The sequence below is a fragment of the Ochotona princeps genome, chromosome 8 (assembly GCF_030435755.1).
Source record: "Ochotona princeps isolate mOchPri1 chromosome 8, mOchPri1.hap1, whole genome shotgun sequence".
NCBI lineage: Eukaryota > Metazoa > Chordata > Mammalia > Lagomorpha > Ochotonidae > Ochotona > Ochotona princeps.
The window spans coordinates 29,094,963-29,108,465 of record NC_080839.1 but is presented as its reverse complement, the minus strand read 5'-3'; the positions used below and the strand labels follow the sequence as shown (position 1 = coordinate 29,108,465).

The 13,503-nt window shown below is 38.4% G+C and overlaps 1 pseudogene; it reads left to right on the top strand.

Moving 5' to 3' along the window:
• Positions 1 to 605: 605 nt before the first annotated feature.
• Positions 606 to 751, top strand: LOC118760807 (U2 spliceosomal RNA; annotated as a pseudogene).
• The last annotated feature ends 12,752 nt before the right edge of the window (positions 752 to 13,503 follow it).

The following is a 13,503-nucleotide window of genomic DNA, read 5'->3' as shown; positions in this document are numbered from 1 at the left end:
CCTAGGAAGGAATTACAATTCTGTTTGGGAAATAAACACAAACAAACAAATCAATAGAGACTACTTATATTCAAATAGAAAATCAAATCACAACATTTTGAATTTGAATAGGATTTTGAGATAAATTGATCCATTCACAGCAATTAGCAGAGTATTAAATGTTATTTCCTTTAAAATGTCCGTACACAGTATCTGAAAAAGATATAAGTTAATAATACATATATCAAAGAGCAATTTAGTAAGTGGGGTACGTATTGGAATTTTCTCGGAGAAGATACAGAGAATTAATGACTCCTCCTTAAGGGCCCCAGCACACCTTATTAGAATCTTTGTTCCCAACATTAACTGCTGAAGGTTAGTCTGGAAAGGCTGCATTGTTGCACACTCATTCCAGTGCCCATATATCTGTTTTCTCAGCCTGAAGATGTCTTGCACCCCGTGTTGGCCTAGTTAACTCTATTATCAAGATCTCTGCTCAAGCTCCCTTCATTCAAGAAATCCTTCCCTGAAAGCCCTGATTAATAAAAATTTGTCTCTGTTTTAAACATTCATAGCAAAGAATATATTTCTTTTGTAACAACTTTCCAGATATAATTTCAGAATTCATCGGTTCTCGGCCTTTTGGCTAAGATCAAGTGTAGTATAATTTCAGAATTCATAGTATGATTATCTGGTTAAAGGAAGTATCCCTAATCTGTGTATTTATTGTTTGCATTTCTTATTTTATTATAAGATAATGTGGCTAAAGATTGTATCCATATTTGTCAGATGTGTTATTCTTAGAGGCTAACACCAAACCTGAGTTGGGGAAAACATTTGGTATATGTGTAGTGGGTGTTTACATCGATGAATGAACCTGAATCTCAGGAAAATTCAGCTTCATTTCAGTTCTTTATGCATTAATATCACATTTTTTTACTGTGGTTAATTTATGATATGAAATCTATCTTCATAGCATTACCAACTTACAGATGTAATAGGTCTAGAACCCATGTGAATTTTAATTTACTGACTATAAAGAAACACTCCGAACCAGGGCTGGCATTACAATATGCAGGTTAAGCCACGACTTGCGATACTGGCATTCCATATTGAAATATTTGTTCAAGGTCTCACTGCTTTGCTTACATCCTAGCTTCCTTGTAATGAGCCTGGAAAGGCATCAGAAGATGGTGCAAGAGCTTGGGCTTGTGGGAGACGAGGATGAAATTTCTGGATCCTTTCTTCCACCTGACTCAGACTTGCTGTGGCCATTTGAAGCGCAATCTAACAGATGAAAGTTCTTTGGTTCTCTCTCTCTCTCTCTCTCTCTCTCTCTCTCTCTCTCTCTCCCTCTCTCTCTCTCTTTCCTCTCTTACCTTTCAAACAATTTAATTTAAAAATAATAATAAACTGTGATCCCCATTTGAGTGGGATACTTAGATCATGCAATATGCAGAAGTTTAATTTCAGGAAATGTTCAAGCTGATTTTCAAGCCGTTTCCACACAGTATTGTCAGATTTCTTTTTCTTTCATGGCCTTGCAAATGCTTGGAATAGTTAGTCCTTGATTTTAGTCATCTTAAGAGATGTGCAGTGATATCTTGTTGTAGATTTAATGTGTATTTTTCAAATAACTGATGATGTTGAGCATCTCTCAATCTAAATGTGCCTGATAGCCGTCACCACATCGCATGTGATGAAGTGCTTGTATAAATCTTTCGTCTGCTGTCAAATTGTTGATGTTTGCGTTGTAAAGTCTATAGATTGCTATCAAATATATTCTAGATATATGTTCTTTATAAATACATAATTTGAAATACCTTCTTCAAATTATTTATATTATTTTCTTTTTTAAGGCTACAGACTTTTTAATTTTTATGAACGTAAAGATTATAATTTCTTGTTTCATACGGATACACTAAACAACAGCGATATGGAAAACAACTTTGAAAAGCTACGAAATAAGGTGGTATTCTTCCTCTAACTTCATCCCTCTTGTTCCAAGATGTCTTAATTAATTTAGGTGCTTTACTTGGCCAGATGAGCTTTAGAAATCAACATTTTCTCCAATGTGCATTTTGGAATATTGGCTGGGATTTGTGTTGTGCGACAACATCCCACAAGATGAATGTCTTAAAACAACATAGTCAATTTCCAAAAGTTGAAGCCAACAAATTATAAAATTCTGTGCTTCACAAGAAGTCTATTGCCATCCTAGGTTTTGGTACATTACAGCACATGTCTTTTTGTCTAGCACTCTATGGGTTTTGAGATTTTTAATGTGCAATATTTTGATATAACTATCTTTAAATATCTTGGGGCTCATAGAGTACTTTAAATGTTTCAATCAATTTTTCTAATTAAATCTGGAGACATTTTTGAAATCACTTCTTTACATGTTGTCTCTTCCCACCACTTTGTAGAGTACTACTATAAAGTTAATCTGAAGGTGTGAGACAAAGTATCCATTCTGGTAACATGAAATCAAGTTTCAGGTCTTTATTTTTAAGTATGTATAGTCTATAGTGACCAAGAGACTCATAATCTTAATTATTGCTAACAGTCACAAAAATAAAAAGGCAAGAGAAAATCTAGAAATGGAGCTGAGGTCCCATTGTTGACTTACTGAAATTCACATCAACCTATATAAACTGAGTTTGTGAATAACTTCAGAATATTGATGTCTGTGACATATTTGAATTTGCATTAGAGCAGAGAGTTGCTATAATGAAGGGAATCAAATATTCTTAAAAATTTGCCTAATATTATGAATCCCCCCATAGTAAGGGGATGTTTTCAATTTCTTTTCTAAATGTGTTTCCATCTATCTGTGTTCCATAGGAATCTGTACCCAAGAAACAAGTCCCTATTTAGAGTGGCTTTCACCTCTTTGGTAAATATAAATGAACATCAAAGTTCATATTATCTGCTGTAAGAATGGCCACACCAGCTAATTTTTCCTTTCCATTAGCCTGGAATATCTTTTCCCATTCTCTCACTTTCAGTTTCAGCATATCTTTGTTGGTAAGATGTGTCTCCCGTAGTCAACAGATAGATGGGTTTTGTTTTTTTGATCCAGTCTGCTAATCTATGATGTTTGATTGATGAGCTTAATCCATTTACATTCAGGATATGGATAGGTAGTAATTTTGTCCTGTCATTTTAGCAATGGGTTGTTCATTGTTTGAGTTTGTCTTGAGTTTTATTGGAGTAGTCTCCTTGTTTCCCTTTGGTTTTGGTAGGTAATATTCTATCTCTCTGTGAAGAGAACATCTTTATGTATCCTTTGTAGGCAGGTCTAGAAGAAGCAAATTCTTTGAGCTTTTCTTTACTGTGGAAGAATTTTATTTCATTTTCAAAGTCAAAGAAAAGCTTTGCTGGGTACATTTTTCTGGGCTGACAGTTTTTCCTCTTTAAAATCTGGAATATATCACTCCATTCTCTTCTGGCTTATAGAGTTCCTCTTACAGGTGATCCCAGACGTGATTTTTGTGTGTTTTTGCCAGTACAGGGTCTGGCACAGTCCGTTGCCCCAACCACCTGGTGGTTGCAATTACCTGGTCAGTTCTGTTTCCAGCCCTGTCTTCCACTGGAACCAGTGGGTGTTGTAGTCCAGTCTGATCCTGCCAAGCACACACTCGGCCCCAATATAAACCAGTAGGTGCTGCAGCCTAGTCAGAGCAACCCGCAATAATCCCCACCAGACCCACCCCCTGCCCTGGTTCCTGTGCTTGCCAGTATGTACAGCATACTAGTCCAGTCTGTCCCACATCCCATTCAGCTCTCCAACATATCAATGGGCATTGAAGCCTAGTTTAACCCAACGAGTTCACTATCCAGCCCATGCACATGCTGTTGGGTGCTGTTCTGTCCAGCCAGGTCTGCCTCAGTCCTGGTTTTCGTGCTCTCCATTGGGAGTGATAACCCATGAGGGAGGTGCCCACTCTTTCCCTCCTGGGCCCACTCCAGGATCATGCACTCTTCAGATAGTTCTGCAGTTTAACTTGACAGTATTAGCCCCCAATGCCAGTATGTGCCAGCTGATGCTGCAGCAAAGCTCAACCAACCCTCACCCATTCTGATTTATGCTTGCATCATTAGGGACAGTCAACCAACCTGGTTCTACCCTGATCTAGCTCACATGACGCCCACAGGTGTTGTAGCTATGCCTGCTCTGGTCTGCCCCATCCCAATTCACGCTCTCCCAGTGGGAATGGTGTTCCAGCAGGGGAGCCCTCCACATACCCCCTACCAGCTTCACCCTCCCCCTCCCTGATTCTCACGTATGCTGTTTGGGGGCTACGGCCCAGTCTGGCATGGCCCCCTTCGCCTCGACATTTGCAAGTGGGAGCTGTGGCCTATACCAGCCTGGCCCAACCCCAATTCCAGCTGACGCTAGTGAGGGTTACAGTCTAGCTAAGCCCAGAAGGCACCCAATCCCAGCAGTAATGTGTACTGGTATGTGTTGCAACCAAACTTGGCCTGCCCCACACTGTTCCAGTGCTTGGATTCACCAGCGGGTGATATGTACTGGTCAGCCTGGTCCACCCCAACCTATGCCAAATGCATACTAGTGGGTACCTTTTCCTGGCCTGGTCTGGGCTGCTCCTTATTGTTGCTCTTGTGCTCACCTGCAGGGACTGTGTCCTGCCAGAGGAGTTGCCAAGTCTCCTCCATCAGAACCTCTCCCAATGCCAGATCTCGCGCACATGTGTGGGTCCATGAGACAGCCCTACTTAGTCCACCTCCTGTCCTTCCCTGGCTGGCCTTCAACCCATTCTGGTTCTTACTGTTGCATGTTTCAGCCCAGCCAAGGCTCTCGTCCATACCCAGACACAGCTCACACATGGCTCAGTAGGAGAAGAGACCTGGCCTAGTCCATCCTACATTTACCCTGATCCTCCAGAGCACCAGATGGTGCTGGAGTCTAGCCCAGCTTGGTGCATCCAGTCCCAGTCCACACTTGTGCCAAGGGAGACTGCAGCCATACCCAGACCATAACACAGCCCCCACTCTGGCCCATGTACTCACCAGTGGGAACCCCAACCCAGCCAGGGTGTCCTCTTAGCTCCCCAACCGGGCCTGTTCCCAGCCATAGTGGTTGCTCTGACCCAGCTTGGCATAGCCCCCCCCACCTGTCTTGGCTTCTGCCTTAAATGCTGTGGCTTAGCATCCCTGGCTCATGCAGACCAGTAGGCATAGTGGCCTGGCTCAGCATGACCTGTGCTCCATGAAGGCAAGGACTTCAGCCACTAGGCTATCACAAGGTCTCATTCACTTTAAATTCATCTTCTTTTTCTTATGCCAAATAGAAACAATAGGAACCAGAGGGGCCAAGAACGATAGCCTAGTGGCTCAATCCTTGCTTTGAATTCGCCAAGATCCCATATGGGTGATGGTTCATGTCCTGACTGCTCTACTTCTCTTTTGGTTTTCTACTTGTGACCTGGGAAAACAATAGAGGATGACCCAAAACTTGGGATCCTTCACTCGCATGGGAATCCCGGAAGAAGCTCCTGGCTCTTGGCTACAGATCAGCTCTGGCCCTTGAGGCTACTTGGTGAGTGAACCAGCATACAGAAGATCTTTTATGTGTCTCCTTCTCTCAGTGTATCTGTTCTTCAATAAAAATAAATAAATTTTAAAAAAAAGAAATCAGAAGAAATTGCCAAAAAGAGTTGATGGTCTTTTCATTTTTTTAAAGAATTATTTATTTTTATTACAAAGTCAGATATACAGAGAGGAGGAGAAATAGTAAGATCTTCCATCCGATGATTAACTCCCCAAGTGGCCGCAACAGCTGGTGCTATGCCGATCTGAAGCCAGGATCCAGGAACTTCTTCCAGGCCTCCCACATGGGTGCAGAGTCCCCAGGCTTTGGGCCGTCCTCGACGGCTTTTCCCAGGCCACAAACAGGGAGCTAGATGGGAAGTGATGCTGCGGAATTAGAACTGGCACCCATATGGGATCCTGGTACGTTCAAGGCGAGGACCTTAGTCGCTAGGCCACGCCACTGGGCTGATGGTCTTTTCTCTAGATGTGCAAATAGGGTCTGTATCACCTGGTTATAGGGATCAAGAGTGGTTAATTTGCAGAAACTAAATTTAACCCAATCCATTTTGTTAGTCCCTACAAGTTTATGAAATCTTATGATGGACATTGTGAAGAGATAATGCACAAGGTTCATTGATTCTACAAATATTTGTCGAATCATTAACATATGGGGTAGATATTAAGACATCCAGAATCAACAGTGTACAAGGTTGGCAAGATTTTTACTATCATAATATATTCCTTTTTGTGTAGGGAGTGAATAAAATAAAATTATTAACAAATAATATCAGGAAGTAGTAATTCCTATGAAGATGTGCAAAGTAACAGAGTCCATTTAAAATTGGGTGTTAAGGGAACATATGAATTACAAGGTGACATTTAAGCTGAGGCATCAATGACTAGAAGGAAATATGGTTTGTATAAAAGCCAATAATATTAATAGCAATAGCAACGGAAGGGCTAGCTATTATTTATCAAATCCTTAATATATGTCAGCTACTGTCCCAAGTGTATCATTCCCCCCACTCCTATTCCATTAATCCTATAAATTAGGAATTACTTACAGAAAAAAACCTGAGGCTTAAAGAAATTTAATCATCTCACAAGTTGTGACAAACACTAACTAGTAGAGTCAGGATGTGAAATCAGATCCCCTGCTTCCAGAATGTGGTCTCTTATCTTCTGTACTGGTTTTCTCTCAAGGTCAAAGGAAAGAGAATGCCGTTGTAGAAGCCTTGAAACATGAATGTGCTTAGTGTGACGGACAGGGACAAGCTGACTTAGATAAGATCAGCATGGGCATGGTGGCAGGTCATTGGATGGGCTCAGAGAAGAAGCACAGTCCTACCTACTCCACAGAGGCTTGTCAAGGCAATGTACATGTCTTTCATTCTAGATGTGACAAAACACATGGTGCAGGGGCGTTGAACAGATGGAGAAATCTATTACAGAATTTTATTGATGTGTATTCCAATGGAAATTGAAAGTGAGTTGAAGACCTATGAGATGACTTAATGACTTATAGTGGTATGAAAAGATTGGTCGCTTAATATCAACCAACCAAGAAATAAAATGGAAAAATGGGTTATAAAACTAGATTCCTCATTTTTTAGGACAGTAATGACAAATGCCATTATTTACTTGTTAGGAAATTATGGAGGTGTTTATTATTGTTGTTTCAATTGCTGTGAGTGCATTTCATAGTTAACTATAAAGACAGATGTGAAAGTACAGATATATCTTCCCTTTGTTGTGCGTATCTCTTTGCCACCCATCTCTGGCACATCACATCCATCAGAATATTTTGGCAGCCTTACATGGTACATGAGACTTCCTCTAATGCTTACATTGTATGAGACCATTTCCTGCCTTTTTTTTCTAAACCACATGACTTGTTTCCTGAACTTCTAATTCCTGGGTTTAAGATTTCTTTTAGCAGATATTGGAATGTGCTTATCTGTATGCATGTACAAATAAATATTCATGTAATTTTAAGTATGCATTATAAATTGTATCTTGTGATTATATTTTATCCTACAAAAACTGTGTATAGTACAAAGAATTATTGGAGCAGATATTTAACCTTGTAGTTAAGGGAGCCCGTATTAGAGAGCCTGGGTCTGACTCCCAGCTCCATTTCCTTATTTTAGTTTCCCGCTAACTCAGACACTAACAGGCAGAAATAATGGCTCAAATATTTGGGTTCCTGCTACTCATGTGGCAGATGGTGATTATGTTCCCAGCTCCTGACTCTGGTCTTGCCCAGCCCCAGCTCTTGCAACTCTTGGACAGTTAACAAGCAAATGAGAATTCTCTGTCTTAATGTGTTTTTTAAGTGCTATTATGTTTTTGCTAAAGTAGAAATATTTAGGTAAATAGGTAGTGATATTGAAACCATCATACACTATTGATCTAGATAACAAAACTTTTTTTAAGTTTCAGCTGGAGCTGATATTTTAATCATGACTACCTTTAGCACATTTAGCTAATGTGACTATTACACAAATTGACAATGTAAAACACACAAAAACAAGGGCTATTGTTGGGCTCAGAAAAATTTTAAGGTCGCTTACAGCCTTTGGAAGTTCCCAGAGGAACTCCTTCATATTATTTCCAAATAGAGCCTCATAATTTTTCACTAAACTTACACAGAGAATAGAAGGAAACCTAAAACATTGCTTTGATAATCAAAGGGTTTTTCACCACTTACAAGTTTTTCTAACGTGATTGCATGATTTTAAAAGGAATATTAAAGAATCAGTGCTGAGGAAGTTTTATATTTAAAAAACTATGGACAAAATACAGTCTCTTTGGATTCTAATTTTGATCCAACTATAAAAAGAGGAGTGTGACATAAATATTTACTAAAATGAATTTGTTTTGCTTTATTTATTTAAAAAAGCAGACAGAAACAGATTATCCATCCTCTAGTTCATTCCCCAAATGCCCAAAAGAGCCAGGGATGGGCCAGGAGGAACCCAGGAAGCAGAAACTCAGTCAGGTCCCCCATGTGCATGGCACCAACACCAACACTTGAGCTCCCTCACTTGTCTTTAGCAGGAAGCTGGAATTAGGGCCAGAGCCAGCGATTAAACACAGTCACTCAAAATGTGATGCAGCGTCACAGGTAGTATCTTAACTGTCACATCACTCAGTCTCAAAGTAAGTTTCACTGGTGCATTTAAGATACCCCAAAAGATTGCTTTTAGATAATATCATCTTTGTTCAAAAATCAGTAGTAGTATCCTGGCATGACCAAGCCCTGGAACACAACCTCTTGAATCATTCTGCTTGGCTGACCACAGACTGAAAAGAGCTGATCTGGGTTTGGTCTCAAAAATCCCCATTTCCCTTAAAATATCTTTAAAATTAATACAGTAAATCCCCTTGGATATTTTCAAACTGCAGCTAATTGGAGAGAAAGGAAAGGTGTTAGAAACTTCCTAAACTCACTACTAACCTTTAAGGTTTGATGAGCATTGGGAGAGAAACATCCAGATTTCTTTGTATTAACATAGGCTCTGCACTGCAGTTTCACACAAGAGGCTAATTGTACATTCAGCTGAACACATCTACATTGCAATTGCTTTGGAAGGCTGAGCTACTTGAAACTCAAGTTAGCTGGTGCAAACAGGGCTTCAAAATTAATAATAATAACAGCAAAACCAGCATGGGGAGGAGCCCCTTATTAAATTGGATAACAGTTAACTTCTCAATTATTGCAACCAAATGTGACTCCAAAAGGAAAGATTAATCAATTCTTACAAATTTCATTAATGTTAACTGTTTAAGTCTTCCCAGAACCAGTGCAGATGTGCTAATGGATAATTGCTTTCTGAATTTCATTATAGAAAGGTCTATAAATGTAGGATGATTGTGTGCAGTTCTCTCATTTGAGTCCCTTCTGCCCAATGAGGTGACAAAAACTTCTGTAGTGAAAGATACAGATTAGCTATTCCAAATGGCACCTCTGTTAAACTGATTGCCTCCAGGGTCTCAGAAACAAGAATTCTAACATATTTAGATTAAAATACACTTTAAAAATGTATCTTATAAGTCCCCAAACACACTCAAACCTCTGTCTCTTTTTTTAAGTTAATGCTGCTCTTGCATTGTACAAGTCAATACATTATAAGAATTCTGTAGTAATTTTTTAAAATAATCCATCACAATGTGATTTGCTGTTTCCACATTACAATTTGTCATCACTGGAAACACTGGTTTACAACATGGTTTCATGAGCACGCATAATCTCCTGAAAACAAACAGAGGTTCAGATGTGATAATCACCATGTAATAACACACATTTTATTAATCCTATTGGGACAGTTATAGGTTTTAGTACATGAATGCCATATAACAGAAGATCACTTCAGATGTATTTTAAAGATTAAAATGCTGGATATAATTTCCTAAGTCTCTGAGTGCAAGATCTCTGAACTCTGTCTCATGAATGCTTCTAAAATATGACAAAACAATTATATTTCAGGTAACCTTATAATGCACACTTAACACTGTTTTAATATTACAATAGTGATAATAATCATTGTATATAAAAACCTGTGTTCAAGCTACTCTTAAAGACTTCAGTTAAGGTTGTGCAGTGCAACTCATAGCCAACAAAGTTTATCTGGGGTACAATTATTGTTGTGAATTTCATATGTTACAATTAAGATGAGCATTCTACCGGCATGGTGTCATTTTCTCCATGTTGTAGTGAAGAAAGCCAATACTTTAAAAAAAAAACTAAAAAAGATTTATTCATATCTATTGCAAGGAAATATATACAAAGAGAAGGGGAAACAGAAAGATCTTCTATCTGCCACCTTATTCCCCAAGTGACCACAGCAGCCGGAGTTGAGTCAATCCAAAGCCAGGAGCCAGGAGCTTCTTCCTGATCTTCCATGAGGGTGCAGGACCCCAAGGCTCTGGGCTGTCCACTGCTTCCACAGGACGCAAGCAGGAAGCTGGCCAGGACATGAACTGGCACCTATATGAAATCCTGGTGTTTGCAAGCACTGAACCGGGCCAAAGAAAACCAATACTTAAATAGTTTAAGTGACTTTCCAGAGTCTCAAAACTTGTAATGGACCAAGACTCCATGACTTCCACTTTCTACTACCTAATTAGAAGAAAAGCAGCCTGTGCCATATTTGTTGGGATATTTCAAAGCATTATTAGTGCACTAATTGAATAATTAAACTCAAGTAGCATCTTTTTGTGCCAGTAAAAAGCCTATGTTATTAACATTTTATAATTCTTAACGCTATAAGTGTCTGACAAAAATCTAAGTGAAATGATAAGCCTTTAAATCAACTCTCAATGATCTAAAGTGAAATTAAAAGGGAAAATATTGTGTGCTTCCTTTTAATTATTTTAGAATTAAAATTACATCATACTTAAAATTATTTTAAGTAATAAATTTCCAAATTTGTACTTAAAATCAAACTAGTGTTTCAATCTACCATATGGAAACTGATTTAACACACCAGATTCTCCTTCAATCAATTAACAATAAGCAAATTTTTTAAAAAGACTAAAGCAAATAAAAACCATCAGGGCAAAAACAGACAGAAAGTTAAGCAAATACTGTCATTGCCAGTTTTGAAAATGTTGATGACATCAAGAGGCAAAAATGTACTCTTTTCTGTTCAAATAGAATTGTCAGGTTATTGGATGTTGTAGAGGTTGAAAAATAAAATTAAGCATCAGCCTGTCTGAAGAATTTAAATAAAGTCAGCTGGGAGGGAGATGAGTGTCAAATATGCCAGCAAATGTCTCTTAGGTGCACACAGTTTTCTTTTTCATTTCCTTGGCCCTGAGTCAGGCTATGCTTTAGATTTATGAAACTCAAAACAGTCTTGAAGGTGGAAGCAGATTGCCAGATGGACTGGAATTGTTCTAGCTAGTGTAGGTGGCCTCAAAGCTTCCTGACAACCCAACTCTAGGATTTTAAATTAAATTTGCTCTTAATAATACATAATACAGACTATTTGAGAAAATGTGGGATGACCCGCCAATTCTCACACAATTGCCCAATTTGTCTAGACTAGCATCGTAAAGACAGTGTTATCAACTGCGGGCATGGGCACAGTGCTACTTCAGGATTGCATGTTTTAGAGAAAAACTAGTGCTAAATATACATAGATTTTTCAGGTCTCATAAGTATAGTCTAATGTTAATATAACTGCTGAAAAGATTTATAAAACAAGGATTTGAAGGGATAACATAACTAATGGGAATACAAATAAAAACATCTAATATAGTAAAACTAAATGGGAAAATATGAAGACAGATTTGTTGTCTGTGAATTTGCTGCTAGGGTAATAGGACTCTTTTAGTCATTTTGTTTAGGAATGCATAATTTCCATGTTTTGTAGTTAGTAGTGTTTTCACTTAGTTATCATTTATGATCCTATTTATTAAATAAATTACAGTGGTTGCTGATTATATGTTTTATATGAACAAAATTTACTGAAAAAGTCAATCTTAGTACAAAGGCTATGTTATAAATAAACACAAATTGCAGGAGGTTAAGCAGAAAGGTGAGATGATAACCCAGGTATGGTCAAGTACAGCTTCCTGTCATTGACACTGTTTGCTGTGAGTTGGGAACATAGAACAGCAGCTAAGCAGAAGAAGAGCAGAGAGAAGAATGGCAGGCTAGAAACAGTACTTCACAATTACAGGGGTTGAGGATAGGTGTTTGGGAACTCTAAGATAATTGGTGATTGAGGAAGAGGCTGGTGAAGCATGACAATTGCGAGGTAGACACTTCCAAGACGAGCTCTCTCCAGCTAGATGTAACTCAGAGGCTATGACCTACCAAATCTCACACTCAAGTGCTGCCCAGCACAGGGGACTAAGTATTTAATTAAAGCCTCTCAATGCTAATGAGCATTTTGAATTAGTAATACTAAGCAATATTCTCAAGGACTTCCAAGGAAACAGGAGGCTTTCATTTAAAGCAGCAGCGTTTGCCATGTTTTGTTACATTTCTTTTTGCCCTAACCAAGCCTCAGCTTTGTAGATTTTTTCCATTCCTTACATCTCTAAAAATTCACTTCATAAATAATTTAAGAGAATGGACTGGGATGATCCTAACAACTATTGTTTAGTGACATGTTCATTTACTTTACTAAAATAAAGGTTAATAAAGAAGATTGCAGTACTAAATATAGATATTGAACTTAGAAATATGCAGTTAATAAACTGTGTTAAGAATATGGATAGCAGTAATAATTGAAGGGGTTTCTTAATTTAACATGCAGCTAGTCTTAAGGCTGGGCTAGTTAGTCATTTCCCACTGATGGGAACAGGCTAAGTTAGAATGAGCAAAATTTCCTATTCCTTAAAATGATGCCCATCGCTATAACTTCTAATGAAATGCCACTGCTATAATTTTTTAAATCTTCTTTTCTTTAAGTTATTGGCAAATTATTTTCAAAATGACTGTTGCCTTGACGTGAAGTCATATTTTTATAAGCAGTGATGACTTTTCCTGGGCAATAAAATGTGAAAAGTAGATTTGCGTTTATGATTTTGTCTTACAATTTTACATAATGCTGCCGGCTAATGTTTAATTTTCTTTCTAAATTTCTCTCTTCCCATTAAATTATCACTAATGTCTATTCCCTCTGGTATAGGAGCCAATCCATATTCCCCTAGAAATTAAAGAGAAAATCTATATCCATTAACAGATATTTAAGTATTTTAAGTAAAACAGTAGCTGTTTTCCTTTTTTGCCTTTCCTCTTTCTCCAATCCTTTTTTCAAAATGTTTATTTGAAAGGCACAGCTACAGAGAGAGAGAATTAGCGACAGAGATGGACATGGAGATTGTCTGCCAGCTGGTTCATGCCCAAAAAGACAGCAAAAGTCACAACTGGGCCAGAACAAAGCCAGGAGTTATGAATGTCATCTGGGTCTTCCATTTGGGTGGTAGGGACCCGAGTAATGGTTGCCGTCC